Source organism: Amblyomma mixtum, chromosome 5 (genome assembly GCF_055824585.1).
Source record: "Amblyomma mixtum isolate Tamu chromosome 5, ASM5582458v1, whole genome shotgun sequence".
NCBI classification, from domain to species: Eukaryota; Metazoa; Arthropoda; class Arachnida; order Ixodida; family Ixodidae; genus Amblyomma; species Amblyomma mixtum.
Window position 1 is genome coordinate 156764628 of NC_143016.1, and position 17054 is coordinate 156781681.

Genomic DNA, 17054 nt, shown 5'->3' on the forward strand with positions numbered 1-17054 from the left:
AAAGCGGGGGCTGCTCTCACCTTAGCTTTTTCCATACTGGAAGCTCCTCTGTGGCTCAGTACTAGTGAAAAATGTAACAAGTCAAGAATGAGGGCTTAAAGTGCTCCAATTGCCGTGCACCTTCCTCCCTTGCTACCGGAGTTGAGTACAGCGGGCCGCTGTTACCTGTTTTGTTTCTCTATACTTCTATTTATAGAATTGGCCTCAGAACATGAACTACACCCAGCTGTAGGTTATAAGAAAGCACTTTAATTAAATAAGCTCGATTTTATTACCCGTGTCCCTGCTTCAGTTCTGAGCTTCATTTCCGGTGTACATTCGTTATATGCTGGAAGCATCCCCCCCCCCCCCCAATTAAAAAAAATAAAATTAATGTTGCCTTGCCCGAAATTTCGTTGTACAGACGCTCAGGAACAAAGCAAGCTATAAGCCTACTCACGTTACACAGAATTTCCTCGGAGCGCGAAGCGGTGCGGCCGTTTTCGGGCAGGCTTTTCAGTCCCGTGCGATCAGCCATTGCTGGTCGCTCGGGGAGGAGGGTAGTGCGAGGGTTTAAGATGGGCGCTCCCACGTGTAGTGGCCCAAAGCGGACGAGGCGCTTTTGCACGGCGGGCAGTGCGCAGGATATTACGAGGGGAAGAAAGTGTGCTTGTGGTGGAGGTTGGTTCAGGAAGGAGTTCTCCTGGAGCTGGAGATATAATTTGGCGCCTTTTGGACTAGCGAGGACGTGTCATTCATTGGCGTGGAAACACATCGGTGCGATACTAAACTTGAATGTTTTTTTTTTAGCTCGCAACAATAATCCCTCTGAAACCTTAGAGCGAAACGCTTTTAACACTAAAGTGTTTTAACACCGTCGCAAGGTAAATTACTGTAACTACTGCACGTTAAAATACGACCTATCAAGAATTGCAACAATAGCAACACCAACGTGCTCTCGAATTGGCAGAGTGGTCGTACAGCTCTGCTGAAACTCATTTTTAGTTCTGAAAAGTTAAATTTGTTTAATGACTGCCTGAGTACAAAATGTAAGGTCGAATACGCAGCACAAAGCATTGTTTTCATGTAGAATGAACCATCACTGAAATTAATTTTTCTGTAACGAACTCATCATTGTACTTATGTAACACAATATTACACTAACTCCTATTATTGCTTAGAAAGTTTTTTTTTGATTTCCCTGAAGTGCGAGGCAATAGTACTTGAGTATTTTATGAACTCATTCACTTTGTACCAAAATTATTTCATTTGCTGGTAACCTTTTTCGAACAATACTTCATACAATCAAAAAGTGTCACTAAATGTCTTCAGTTCAAGGCGCATTTCTGATTTTCGGGGTAATTGTTCTGTTATGTACTTTGCCTTTTTTTCCCTCACTCTAAAATGCGAAACAGTAAGGCTGGCATTGAGAAAATTGCACTGAAATTTCTAAAAAATGAATTGCTGCTCGGCTATGAGAATGTGATTGCAAATGTTTGTTTCGTCTTCACGGTTGGTTTAGTTGCCGTGTTGGAGTTGTCGGCTACAGTACTTGATTATTTTAGGTATTTATTCTCATGACCAAAAATGCTTTCTTGGTTTCTAGTATATTTCTATTGACAGCAGGATATAAAGCAGTAAGAAAATTGTATGAACTTCCTATCAACAAATGTTAATAGAATATGCCCAGCTAAGAAAATGGGACTGCTAATGTTTGTTTCGTGTTCAGGGTAGCTTTAGTTGCTTTGACATCTTAGGCTAGAGTACTTAATTAATTTAGGCATTTATTCCCATGATAAAATGTTCTGTCCGTTTCTGGTATATTTCTACTGACAGCAGTACATAGAAAGCAGTAAGGAAATTGTATGAACTTCCTATCAACAAATGTTAACAGAATATCCTCGACTAAGAGAATGGGACTGTAGTGTTTTATTTCGTGTTCAAGGTTGTTTTAATAGCTTTGAAATGTTCGCCTACAGTACATAATTTGAGGCATCTATTCGCATGACCAAAAATCTTTTGTCAGTTTCTAGAGTATTTCTGCTCACAACAGTACGTAAAGTACATAAAGTATTAAAATGGAATATATCTTCTGTTTTAAAACGTTTTCCCATAGCCTTATTTGATTCCAAACGCATTTGCTGCGAAAAATGTTGGTCGCTTTTCAATATAGTGAAATTGTTGACTAGCTGCAACAGATCCCACTATGCAATCAGGCAAGATGTCGTCACGATTATGCGAACAAGATAGTGTTAATCACCTCAAACACCATGCAGTTTGTTCATTTATTTCCCTCGCTGTGTCAAACTGCACCCCGATTTTCTAGTAACATTCTATTGACAGAAGTAAATACAAAGAAGTAACAGTCTACCAACTTTGTATCAACAAAAGTGCATAGAATGTAAAAATTATTTTCTAGTAACTTTCTATTGACAGGAGTACATACAAAGAAGTAACTTCTACCAACGGTCTATGAACAATTGTTGATAGAATGTAAAAGTTAATACAAGGTTACTAGAGTCAATAGAATGTTAATACAAATTCTAAAGAAAGTTGTTATCCATTTTTGTAAGGGTAAACCCCCATAAACCATAAACCCTTTCTGTACATAACCATGTAGAACAAATACCCTGAAAAAAAAAAGTGTCGTGGCAGAGTGGACAGTCCCTGTCTCGCACGCTGGCGGCTCGGGTTCGATTGCCACTTAGAACTCAATTTTCATTCGTTATTCTTTTCTTATGATTGACAGTCCGAGTGGCACCGTGGTTGCCATGATACTGGTTGCTTGGTAACGGCTCATGTGTAGTAGTAGCCTTTTGCAGTGACCGGGAAATGCGCTTCTGGTAGCCTAGTGCAGCGTTCGCTAAAAAAAAACCGCGTGACATACATGCTCGAGCGCCGTGACTGCAGTGCTCGCAAACGTTCCGCGCTGGAAAACACAGATAATTTAGCCCGGGGTGGCACCGAAAAGGCAACAGAGCAGCGGGGCAGCAGCTGTCTGTGCGATTTACACCATCGCTATGCTTCCTTCGCAGCGGTTCACGACAGCGATGAGTAGGCACACATTCCCTATCGCTTGGCTGGTGTAAATCGCAGAGCCAGTGCCTGAGTCGCAGTCCTGTCAACTTGAAAGCGGCAGCACACCTGGCTAGATGAGCTGTTCATTTGTAGGCAGAATGTTTGAGAGCTCTCCAATCGACGCACACAAGCGGACATGTCACGTGGTATATTTTTTTCATTTCGCGGGCATCTGCAGTTAGCCAAAATAGGTAGTACGTAATAGATGAAAAGTTAGATATTGTTCAGTCGGCCGTTTTTCGGACCGTTCTGCAACTTTCTCACTGGAAATTTTTGCCTACCTTCGTTGCTTGCAAAGGTTGTCAACTAATCTCGACTTTTTTTGCGATTAAGCCCGATATGAAAAATAGTGTAATTTTCAGCATACGATAACAAGCAACGTGCTTTTGGTCACGTATTCTCAGTGTGCAGCGGCATAATTTTAAACCCTGGCTAAATTTAGCTGGAACATCCTGTCTATACAGGGTGTTTAACCTAAGACTTTACATAATTTTTAAAAATAGGGTTTTCAGTTAGAAGAGCGCTTTTTTCAGCACAGTATTGTTGTCGGTGCAATACATCAGAGTGTAGGTAACGCGTGGTAACTAGCACGCTGATTAATTATTATTCAATAGTGAAATTCTTAACTATTGCTGTTAGGTTCCCTAATTATTCAGAGGCGTCTAGCCCACCGTAAATAATATCCATATCAGTTTTTAGAATTTCGAAAACGCGGCTACCCTTGGCGCTGTGACCCAACAAACTGGCTATTTCGGCGTGTTACGTGCACTGGAGCAGTTGCTTTGCCTGCAAGCCTCTCGAAAGCGCATGTATTTTGCCGCGATATGGCAAAAATTTGATGTGCCACAGCGCAGACGGCAACCCCTTTTTCGAAATCCTAGAAAATAATATATGGGTATAACTTACGGTAGGCTACGCGCCTCTCCATAATTAGGGAGCCTAACGGTAATAGTTCAAAAGATAGCTGTTCAATATTAGTTAACTAGCGTGCTAGTTAGCGTGTCTTACCTGTACGCTGGTGTACTAACCCAATGAAAATGCGATGCAGCAAAAAGCGTTTCTCTAACTCAAAAAGCGTATTTTTATAAAATTCTGTAAAGTCTTAGGTGAAACACCCTGTATATACCTGAGCATGTTGGAAGCCTGCCACAGAACAGGCTTCAGACTAACAGTACAGCCAGACAAATAGACAAGCGCACAAACTCACAAGGGCTCAATGCGGGGAACGGCCGTTATAAGTGCTAGCGCATAGAAAACGCTGACGTAGATTCACGTGGGGGAAGCGATGGTCAGCCGAAATTGGTCTGCCGGCGTCCGACATCTCTTTCTATTGAAACACCGCGCAGCTCCGTCGCTGGTGCGGTTTTCGCCGCCGCTGCCGTCGCCGTTGCCGCCGCGCTGGAGAGGAGACTGGCTTTGAGAATGAGGCCTTACACGCCGAAATGACAAGTGTGAAAGAGCGTGGACAGACGTCGCAGTAAGCGGCAACCCAACACAAGCGTACGGCATAAATTAGTCGCAGTCGTGGCATCGGCCTGGCCAATGTCTCGCCGTATATCGTTTAAACCATACCCCCTTCCCCCCGCCCTTTTGCCATTAGAGGCTTACATGTTTCCTTGCCTTCGTTTCGGAGCACTCCAGCTTCCACCCCTGGCCATCACCTCCGAAACGCCGAAATCGGGAGGAAAAGGCTGCATCAGCGAGCAGGAACAAACACCGCGCCCTACTCTGCTGCTGCTGCTGGTTCATTTGCAGTTGACTAGACGGCGCCTGTGCAGGCCAACTGCAAACAGGATGTTTGTAGAACGTGCTGCACATGAGGGTGTGGGGTGAGACGCAATAACGGCCGAATTTTCTGGGTGCAGGTGGTACAGCCGCTCTCCGTAGGTGTAAAAAAGACGCTTGAGCGTCATTTACACCTATCGTTTTTTTTTTGGGGGGGGGGGGTGTCACTTTTTGGTTTATTGGTTTATGGGAGTGTAACGTCCCAAAGCGACTGAGGCTATGAGAGACGCCGTAGTGGAGGGCTCCGGAAATTTCGACCACGTTGGATTCTTTAACGTGCACTGACATCGCACAGCACACTGGCCTCACTGTAATTCGCGTCTCCTCTCGAATTCCTTCCGTTTAAAGAAGGCAGTGGTCTCCGGTTCACTGTTAAGAGCTGCCACCGTTATGGAGACGCCGAGTAGCTGCGTGTATAGCGGTTACAGAGTGGGTATAGCTTTTTGCTGGATTGTTAGTGCTGCGCAACAGCTAAGCCATTAACGCGCGCATTGTGAGGATGGCTGCCTGTTCGTTGTTTTCTTCACTTGACTTTAAAGGAATTCTGCGTGGCATGCGCAATATTACGGGAAAAAGCAGACTGGGCGATGCTGCTGAACCGTCGTCGTGTTGGGCTATTAAGCGCGCGTATTGTGAGGAGCATCCGCAGCGGCGTCAGGCCGGTGAGTGTATATTTTCACGTGCTACATTATGCTTACACGCACGAAGTTTTGTTTGCTGAAACCAAATTGTATACACATAAACCTGCCTCGTGTAGTAACAGATCGCAGCGAAATTTGAACAATAGCGCTTCTATATTAGGCAAAGTCGCGTTTAGGTTTCCTAATTTGCCGGGAAGGCCAGCCGATGGTGTGACAGTGCGGGCGTGTACTAAAACCAGAAGCCCAGAGAGGAACTGTGTGCTCAAGTGTCTAAATTGTTATCGGAGTAAGCAAATGAGCGCTTCCTTAATATTGCGACCGATGTAGACTTTACGTGATGCGATTTCTCGTCCTGATTCTCTCACTCGAGTCGCTGATTGTTCGAGTGGGGTCGCAAAACCTTGTGACGTCATCACAACCTGTCCACCGAGGCAGGTGGTAATCAGAATAATTCAGTTGTCCTCTGCCCAACGTGGCACTCCAAGTGATGTGAATACGCGCCCTACGTTAGTCACAAAAGTATCTTATAGGTCGCGAGGGCGATGATGTCCAAAGTACGTGACCTTGACCACGGCGCGACGCCAAAACTAAAAACAAGGGGTAGGAGCGCAACGGGGAAATGGCGAGACAAGCAGGTTGGAACAGGTTCTCAGCAGAATCTTTTTTTTTAAATTCGAAGACCTGCCAAGTGCCATAAGAGAGATTGTCGGTAGGCTAAAGTAGGTCTTGGATACTGTTCGCTTCCAGGACTCTGATCGTGCTCCGGCTCTAGGAGCTGCCCGTTACCCGCAAGAACAGGAGTGCTTTCCTTGCAACGCTAAATTCAACTTCAAGTAATCGTCTCGTTCTTGAGTTGGGTGTTCCTGGACACATCCACAACATATTGCGAAGATCCACCTGAGCGGCCGACGAGGAACATTTGGGACATGTGCTCGGCATCGCATCGTCCTGAGAGCCCCATCGGCACATCACCAACGGGTACAAGGCCGCCCCAACCGTCATCGTTCCAAGGCATGCCTCCTCCAATTTCGTTAAAGTATGAGGAGGGCGTAAGTGCAGGAGGAATTAGGGCACGTGTATTTCACCCTGTGGAGGGCAAGATCGGAATAGCGTAACGGATATCTAAAGGGAGGCTTGTGCGGGAGGCATTTGGAGATTGGTGTATAAGGATGTCTGCTTTTCTCTGGACAACATTCTGAGTATTTTCTTGTCTCCAGTGAATCAGGATAGGTTTGATTGAACTTATATGTATCTCTAAAGATTCGTGTTTTCTTCGCGCCTCTTTTGAGTTTCTTAATAACCGCTTCTCTTATAGACGCTGTCTTATTTACCGACTCAGTCGCATCACGTATAGCAGAGAGCTGCATGAAAGGAAGGTCCGGGTGTTCCTAGACTTATTCCCAATCTGTGAATAATTCAGAACGTCTCTTGCTAATAGTCGCTATTCTTGGCTAAAACATTGAATAAAAAAATTCTGAGGGCACTAAAGTCTCCTTACGTAGAGCAATGTGAAAGCATGTGTTTTGAGAAAAAGAAAGGGCGCCGTAGCCCTCATATCTCGGCATCTCTGTGGACAACTTAACCGCGCCTCAAAGCATGCAGCTGAAGTGCATATTTCATCAGACCGCACCCTTGTCGAAAGCTAACCTCAAACTTCACATCTCGACATCTCAATGGACACCTGAACCGTGCCCTAAGGGAAAATGTAGTGTCAGAAAGCAAGCAATCCCTTAGCAAAAACTAATGCGTTTGGAATATATGGTGGGCTATTTAAATTGTATTTTAAACATATTTTGTATTCATGAATGCCTAAAAATATGTAGGAAATACGTTCCTGAAATTTCATGCTTGGTATTCGAAATATATTTTTAAAATGTCCCAAAAATACCCGACTTAAAGAATACTTCGAGCGCTTTTCAAATACGTGAAAAAATATGTATGCAGTTTTAGCATCTTGTCAGTGTATTAAAAGTGTATTTTCGGAAATATGAAATTAATTCATCCAATGTATACTTCAATTCTAAAAAACGGGCAGTCCTTGTATACGTATATGTATGCAGTTTTAGCATCTTTTCAATGTATGAAAAGTGTACTTTCGTAAATATGAAATTAATTCATCCGAAGTATACTTCAATTCTAACAAACGGGCATTTTTTTTAACGTATTTGCACCATACTTATAGCTGCCGTTGAACAGTCGAGTGCTCGAAATCGCGTTTCGGGAAATGACATTTGCGTGTTGTCAATGTATTTGAAGTGTACTTCCGTAAATACGCAATTAATTCGTCCAAAGAATACTGAAATTCTAGCAAATTGGCAGTCCGCATTAGCCTGTTTGCTACGCACTACAAGCTGTCGTTGAACAATCTAATGCTCGAAATCGAGTTTCGGGTAATCGCATTTTGGTGTTGGCCATGTATTTAAAATGTACTTTCGTAAATACGCAATTAATCCGTCTGAAGTATACTTAAATTCTAACAAATGGGTAGCCCGCGTAAACATATTTGCATTACACTTCAAGCTACCGTGGAACTATCTAGGGCTCGAAATGACGTTTCAGCGAAAAGTGAAAACTTTCCCTTTCTTGTCATCCTTTCGTGTATGGTAACCTCTAGCAGGAGGGTGATCACCACTTATACCTCTGCTACACGGGCGCTTCGAACGCTTTCCAACCGAATGTCATCTAACGCTGCTACACGTGTTCTGTCTAAGGGAGTGCTTGAAGATAAAATTACGCCAATGAATATTAACCGCATCAGCATGAAATTTCCCCATGAGTGCGCCGATGAGGACGACTGCACTCATACTGTTGTTTACATCGCTGCGTACGAACAGCTTGTGCTCTTTTCATAACATAAAACGCAATCTGCGCTTTAGTTCTATTAAACAATCTGTTTTCTTTTTAAGTGGTTGTACTCGTGCTTGTTCACGCAGTGCAACAATATGTGGGAAGCGATGATGCGATCGCCCGCCTGAGAAACACTTGGCAGCCGGGTTGTTGGCATCGCGCAGGATCGGCGCTTCTCGCTTCTTGTCCCGGGTTTCTCCGACGTGACCAGTACTTTTTTTAAACTACTTTATCCAGAAATATGTTTGGCGACTGTTCGCTTTAACTGAAACGGCCTAACTCGTTATCCACAAGCTAGCGACGGCGACGACTGCTGCTGGCCGTTAAGCACGGCTCGGCCGTCTGGGTCACACCGGCGTTTCCCGTTCATCGTACGCGTGCCCTGCGATGTGAGCAATAGTTGATTTCAGGTCACTGTTGCCAAAACTACACCCGGTGACAATTTGCATTGGCTAAAGCTTGTGATTCGCTTTTAACAACCGCCGGAATCACTGATCCAGCCCTGCGGACTAGCTGGGCTTAGTTGTCGCCGAAGGGAAGAGAGCCGTCTTCGACTGAAATTGATTTGGCAAGCGCTTATCGCTGGTGAGTGTTCAGGTGTGCACATGTGAAATATAGCCGTTCGTTTCGCTCATTTAGAAGCGCGAGCATATTCACACCGCCGCTTCATCACCGTGCTCTCGCTCAGCTGCCGACAAGGCTCAGTCCGCCGACCGGATTCGTCGGTGTCGTTGGCCTGAAAAACATGTCCCTCTACAATCATATTATAGTAAACTAGATATTTCACTTTAATCACATGCTGTTGTTGAGCGTGATGTATACTGCCGTTGTCGGACTAGTGTGACCGCCGCCGTCGTCGTCGCTGTACACTGAAAACGAGCTGAGGCTTTCGAATGCGTTTGGAAAGTGTCGTGTAGCACCGCGGGAGTCCGTCGATACCGAATGTCATCCCAATTCTCGAATGACATTCGACTCAGATGTCATTTGAACATTTCCGTGTGAGAACGTGATAGCATTATACCAGCAAAAGCGCCTTGGGTACTTCTGGGCCCGAATACGCCAGCGGAACGGACCCCGTCTGGCAAGGCCGACCGGCTCGTTAGACGCGCATGTACCTTTTGGTCGACAGTTCGACTCCTGACCTATGCCTGACGCAAGTTTCAACTAGCAATTCCGTTCTCGATTAGCCGCAGATTCGAACACAATCAGTAGGGTACTTCTGCGATAATTTGGCAGCACACAGTCTTTGCGCAAAAAAAGGCCTCACCGGGCAAGATAGTGCGTCGTTCTCGGTGGGTATATATAAGGCAAGCCAAGTACAACGCTTGTCGTAGGATTTCCAGTCTGCCGCGTCACCGTCGTCTTGCTATGCTTTGTGTAGGTATCTGCCGTTCCCATTCAGTCACATGACCTTATAATTTCAGACTCCTGTTAATTGATGATAAATACTCGTGTACAATTTGTTCTCCAGTTGAAGCATTAACCCGTCTCATCCCATGGAGCCGCCCAGTAGATATTTTTTTAAACCTAGTAAATATAATTTTAATGTATTAAATCTATATTTTTAGTCTATTTCTAATGTATATTTTTAATGCATTATAAATACGCTAAGCGGGCAAAAATATATTTCTCACGTATTTTTAAGAACGTTCGAAAAATCATTCCTAGTATACTTAGAAAGCATTCGTACTGCAGTTTAAGCACAGGGACAAAAAAAAGCGAAATAAATATGAAATTAATACAATACGTTTGAAATGCATTTTTAGCACATCCTCTTTTTCGCTAAGGGATAGAAGGTGTATATATCATTAGTCCGAACCCATGTCTAAAGCTAGCCTTCAACTTGACTAAAACATGCTAGCTATATACGAAGAGAAGTGCTATGCCACCACCCGGAATGCTCCATGGCGAACGGAATGCTGCCTGACCACATTGAGGTCAACCGGTGATGACAGCGCTGGCATTTCGCCTGCACCTGCGTTATCTCTTGCTCAAACCAGCGCCGTCGCTTCTGCGGACGCGGTTTTGAGTCGCACGTCTCCTTCCATCATACCTCATCTCTCCCGTGCACACGTGGCAGCGATTGTTACTCATCGTGGGTGTAACGTTATCACTAAATTTTGCGTCATGTCACTTGACATTGGCAGAACGTCATTACTTAATTTACACTAATTAGTACTTGGTTATTTGTGAGACCAAATATTTTTTTAATTATCACATTAGTTAGCATCCGGTAATTAGTAGTCATATTAGTAATTGTTAATTTGGTACAATTAATAGTAGTCGTTAATTAATCGCGCTAATTAGTACTAACGCCGTTACTTCAACTCACTAATCAAGTCTTTCTCTATAAGTTTCCTAATTGTTTGGTTTGGTTTGGTTGATGGGGTTTAAGGTCCCAAAGCGACTAAGGCTATGAGAGACGCCGTCATGGAGGGCTCCGGAAATTTCGACCACCTGGGGTTCTTTTACGTGCACTAGTTTCCTAATTGCGTCGTCATTGTGATAATTATTTTAATAACATAAGTAATCAGAATGCTAATTACCCAAGTTATTAAACTAATTATCCCACTTAGTTTACTTTTTAAGAATTAGTTTAATACGGTAGGTAATTAGCGTTCTGACGTAATCATTTTAATTATGGCACATACATCATACATTAATTTATTGCTTAACACCATTAAACTCTTAAAAATTCATTCATAACACACTGACGTCATCGTGCGGACAAATTTTTCGGACAAGTTCAGCCGACACAACTGAGCCATATAATGATTTCGCATTAATAAAATAAATATTGTCGCGACTGGGATTAGAAAAGGCGGCGGCGCAAGCAGGTCAGTTTTTTTGGCAACTGCACGACAGCGTTACGCTAACGCCGCGGACGATCACGCCTCGTGTTTAACTGCAGCACACTCTCGCGCTGTGGATTTCACATCGTGGCCTTCATCAAGTTCCATCTGCTGCGCCAACAAACCAGATCAGCATAACGTAGATCAAAGCTTAACCTGAGTCTAATATTGTCACCAGACTTGCGAAGAACCCACCAAAGCAAAAACATGAGCCAATCAGGCTAAACGCATCCTTTCGTACGTCTACTCGGTTAGACACGTTAAAATCCCTCCATTTTTTTACCGCACTCAGAACTAACGCCGGAGGTTGCTGTGACGACAATGTCAGACTTGAATACCACCGAATGTTTATTAATTATCGTATTGAGGCACAGTGCGCCCCTATAGAAAATTTACTGAAGGAGTACTTTCTGCACTGCATGGAAGTTACGTTTATTTTAGGATTTTTTATTAAACATGGAGGCAACAAATTCAAGAATGCATTTTCATAATATTCTAATGCGTCAGTGCTTCACGCGCAAGTGCTTTCCGTCTATTATTACTCGACTTCGCCGAAGCATGGAGTCCAGGAAGCTCCCAGTAAACGCCTTGTTCACGTTTCCCTGAATTTGCACCGGATTCTCGACTTTCTACAGGGCGCTGCTGGCTTCTAGGTCCCTGTGACGATGAGCGATGCTTATCCAAAAATATTCAATTGAAATAACCTCACCAGACTGGCTTTACCACACAATAAGGTCAAGTCCTCTTCTTCATGCAATTTTTCAGAAGCGTGGAAGAGCGTCTTCCTTGTTAATTCTCCTGAAACACATATCCAGACCTCAAATTCCTACATGCCACTGGAAGCTTAACCTTTTCAAGAATGCACAGGTCAACATCATCGCGCATGGTACGTCGAATTAAGTAAAGGCGAGAAACTCCAGCAGCGATCAACCCCGTGCTATATGTTCCCGCGTCTGTGGTTTAACTTGGAAAGTTTTTAACGGGGTCCGATAAATTATTTTCGGGGTGATGTATACACCGAATTCCATCGTTCCTGCACGACTAGAACAGCGTTTCCGCCAACGAAATAAGTCATTTCCCTTTGCCATTCATCCACACCACTTGTTTCTTTGTCTGCAGCATCCTGGAATGGAAACTCAGTTCTTTTCACAGAGAAGCGGGGTTTCAGGTGGGCGCGTCGCATTTAGTTCACCACTTTGCAGATAACGTCTCACATACCATGGAATCTTTGTAGATCCTGATGACAGGGTCATATCTTCGGAAATATCGAAAGATCTAAACAACAGACCTCCTCTGGACAAATATCCCTTCAATACTTGAGAATGTGTGGAATACCTCTCTTCTGAACTACAGTGAAAGCTAATGGTCTTTCATTGGATGGTTGTGGCAGCGGATCAATACCATTTTAACACACGCAGTGACGTTAGGTTAACCACACGCTCCATCCACTGCTTTAAAATATACTCTGTAATAACTAAGAACAGAGTATGCCAGCTGAAAATGACAGCAATATACCAATAATCTAAAACAAACAGTAAATGAATGCAATGGGAAGTGCCCAGGAACGGAGAAACATGAAAAACGAACTTAAGGAAAACACGCCTCCAGCAACTCCTGACAGAATAAAATGGCATAACAGGCGATATGCGAAATGCGCACAGTCATCTCTTGGGCTCCGAGAACTAGGCCCAGCATTCAGGTTCGGTAACGAAAACGAGAGCACTGCTCAACGGTGGGTTAAATCTGGCGCTCCGTTTAAAATGTGAAATTCCGATGTACTGTTGCGCTGCGTTGTACACTCTTCGAGGGCACTACGATGCGTGCGGGAACCGTCTCAGCATTTTGCTTTCTAAATTTTTTAACTCTGTGCCAACGTTTTAACAACACCAAATGTCACGTGAGGTCACATGAGCCGGAGCGCCGACCAGTGCACAAGATTCGCTTTCCGCGCTAATTTATTCACAACGTCTTGTTGGTGATTTGCGTTTCAGTTAGGATACGGTCAGAATTTGTTCTCTCTGAAGAAAAATTAGGAGCCGATTTCGTGCATTAACTACCCCTCCGAAGCGTGTGTAGTCGGTTGGACGTGAGCACATCGACGAGTACTTGAACAACGAAATAGAGTAGGCAAATGTTTTCATCTGGCCTAGGGCTGTGTGGCTGAAGCATGCAGTCCGGTCTCGAAGAAGCGCATTCATTAATTTTTCCTCAAATCATGGCGATAGGCACTCAATGTGCTCCATCTACAAACTTCGATCGCTCGTGTCTTGGCGAAATAAGTGCACTCTAAGAACCATACGGCAACTACTGCTTAGTTTTAGACGCGTTCAGTTGAGATGTTCTTGTGTTCAGTTACTTTTGTAAGGGCTAGGAATAAGCTATCTCGACCGTGGAGCTGTTCCCAAGTCCCATAAGCGGTTTTCCAGTAATGTGCGATGCCACCCACAAGTCATGCGAGGTAATGCATACTTGTGATGTAATGCGATGTAAAACTGATGCATGAATGCTTTATTTTTTCAACCTTCCTGCAATCGATACCTGCAGCGACGAAAGTTCGTTCAAAAAGTGGACAAAGTAGCTATCGCACTGGGAAGAAAGAATTCATCCCTAAGTAGGATAGTACCTGCCAGAGTGTGCTGAAAACGCTTCAGGCCGTCCGAATTTATAATCTTTGTGGCAAGTTGCAACAGCTTGCTCCGCTACAAAACCATTTGTGAAGCATGTCACGCCTGCACACAAAGTTTGACCAGTTTACCGAGTCTATGCATGAACCTACTGCGGCAGGCTCTTTTCTGTTCAAACGCGCTCCTGATGGCCGGAGGTAAGGATCCGCGCTACCGTTAATGCAGCTGCTTAAAAAGGATTTCATGGATCTGTCTAGCCGTTTATACAGCTTTTTCCCTGGCCTTCCTCCCAAGCTATCTTTGAAAAATAAAAATGCAGTTCAATTTAAAATCTCAGGCAGGCAATAAGTGAAATTTTGAACTGCATAATCCTACTCTGCGCCCCCGCGGTGGATCAGTGGTTATGGTGCTCGGCTGCTGACCCCAAAGACGCGACTTCGATCCCGGTCGCGGTGCGGTGGTTGAATTTCACTGGAGGCGAATTTCTAGAGGCCCGTGTAGTGAGCAATGTCAGTGCAGGTTAAAGAACCTAAGATGGTCGTAATTTCCGGAGCCCTTCACTACGGCGTCTTTCATAGCCTAAGTCATTTTGGGACGCTAAATCCCATAAACCAAGCCATTCCATGCGTACCTACTCTCGCAATATTAAACTTGACGAAAAGCTTTTAAAATTGGCTCATTTTCAAAGCTGCGTTAGCGCTTGGTTTGCGACGCAAAACGCGACCAGATTTATATTGATTGATCACACCCATGTGGCGCCCCTTTTACATTGTTCCAGATTGTTGCAGCTACTTCCCTCGCCGTGCCTCGAAAGTTCGTTGACAGCTTTCAATTGACCGCGGCCAAGAGCAGCATGCATCCAGTTCGGTGGCCGCCGAGCACGCTTGTTGTTTTCGTCGCTGCGAGCCATTCTGTTGATTGTGGACGCACCTCAGCCCTGTTAACATTTTCTTCTGGAAGCCTTCTTGCACTATCATCCTCACTGCCTTCATCCGTCACCGCTACGCGACAATATTGACTGCTAACAGCGCAATATTAAGTCCAACTGCGCCATATGTAACACCGTTTATGTAATCCTGCATCCAGGTACTTCGTTTCATATAACCCCCACACGAGAAATTAAAGGCGGTATATACTTGAGGTAAACGAAGTAAACATATGCCCGGGGAAGGAAGAAGACTACCAAGCCTCAAGAACCATAAAAATAACACGCAGGGTGCTTAGGGAATAGACTAGACGTGAAGTGCTTGCGAATATCTTGACAAGTGCAGTGTTACAAGCGCATGGCCTCCGGCATTCAGTGTTAAGCATAAGATGAGAAGTGCAACCGAGGTTGCAGTTTAATTCGTCGTGACAATATTGTATTCTTGGCTGATAAGGAAAGATATCTTCTGGGAGATTAGCTTAGGCGCTGCCGGTAATACGGGGCAGCGCACTGCGCCGTGTGGTGCGCACCGTATCAAGGGCGTAGTGATGGAATTCTTGCGCCATTTCCACCTAACTGCACCAAATGGCAAATTCCCCCGCGCGTTGCCGCAAAGTCGAGTTTTAGTTATTTCTGTGCCGCGGCTGCGCCAAAGGGTCCTTAAGAGTAAAATTTGAGCAGCGTTGTGCTCAGTCCCAAAATTCAACACGACATTCCATTTTTCAAACTACAGAAGCGAAAAGATCTCGAACAAACCTCTCTTTCCCTTGTACAGTATTCGAAGTGGTTGCAAAAAAACTCCATTTTCTTCTGCTGAAAATGCTGCTCTCAGAGCCCTGGTGTCAATTCTCCTACCATGTGCGGGGAGCACAGAGTGAACTCTTGAATGGGGAGAGGCTAAACAATACTGAAGGAAATGGATGGACAGCAAACACATTTAAGAGACAGAAAAGAATTTTAATGAGGAAAAGGTGGAGAGGTCGGCCGGTGGTAACATGGCCCTGGCCTGCTACTCCACAAGCACATTTAAGGATTTCCACGGAAAGAGTAATGGAGAGCAGCGGCGAGAAAGAAACTTAACACTAACCAATACACATGTGGAAACCCGAACGGGTAATAAGGAGGGCCAAAAACCGAGTCGAGGGGTGGGATGCTGCGATCAATTCAATAAAAAAGGATCTGAATGAGGGCTTGAATAAAAAGAAGAAATAAGAACTAAAGAAATTGTTATTTATTGATAATTCAGCTGGCAGCACCGTTTTCTTTTATGCGAGAACACAACGCATTATGAAAAGAAATATAAAGATATGGTGATTCATGTATAGTGCTGAGTAAATCTGAAGAAATAATTCAATATTTCCCGTTACCTTAGTCAACGAAGGTAACGTAAACGCATCAGCGCTAAACGTGCGTAAAAACAAACAAGAGACTTCGGAGCGTGGAAGAAGAGAAGTGATCTGAATTGATGACTTTAACCGTGAAGTTCTCTGCAGCCGCTACGTTAATTTATGTGTACCTGTGTCATTTCATTGCAAAGACGTATCTGTCAGGGTGAAGAAGAAGTTAGGAAAATATGCGAATGTTTTTTTCAGCCTTCTGGCTGTTGCTATCGCCCCGTTTTAAAGTGCACTAACCATCAGCGCATTTATCCACCCACGGGACGAATTTTCTGTGCCGAACTAAACTCATATTTCATAGTTAAACCAATAATATTAGGCCTGGTTATGTCCTTACGTGGTAATTAATGTAATTTATACCATTAACTGAAAATACACTTCGCTCAGTTTCCGCCTCATGTACTGCACATGCGTGTGTGTCAGTCACAGTGACTTGGCATTCAACAGTAACGCTCTGAAATTTCCATAGGAATATACAGGTATGGCAAGAAGCTGCTGTGATAAAAATTTTGATACGGACCGCACGACTAATTGGTTTTGAAACAATTAATATTCGCTCACCAATGCGCTAAAATGTGTCTTAAGAGTAACGAGAAGTATACTTCCAGTGAAAATGCTACCTAATGGTGATTTTAATTTTCAGACGCTTGCTTCACCATTTATCTGTGATTGTTGTAGCACACAGTGATAAAGATGCACATCAAAATCATATGTTGATACCAAGCTAGAGAGCCCATAAAGCGTGTTCAATTATCGCCGCAACGTTTATGTGAAGTAGAAAAATTGCCTCAGCGGCTGCTGCTGTTGCGGTGTTCGGCGCATGCGTTGCTCAGGTAACGCATTCGCCGAGACGTGGTATCTTGTACTCGCTGACAAGCCTGGCTTCACTACAGTTCTGCATAAGCGCGAGGTGAACACGCGCTTCG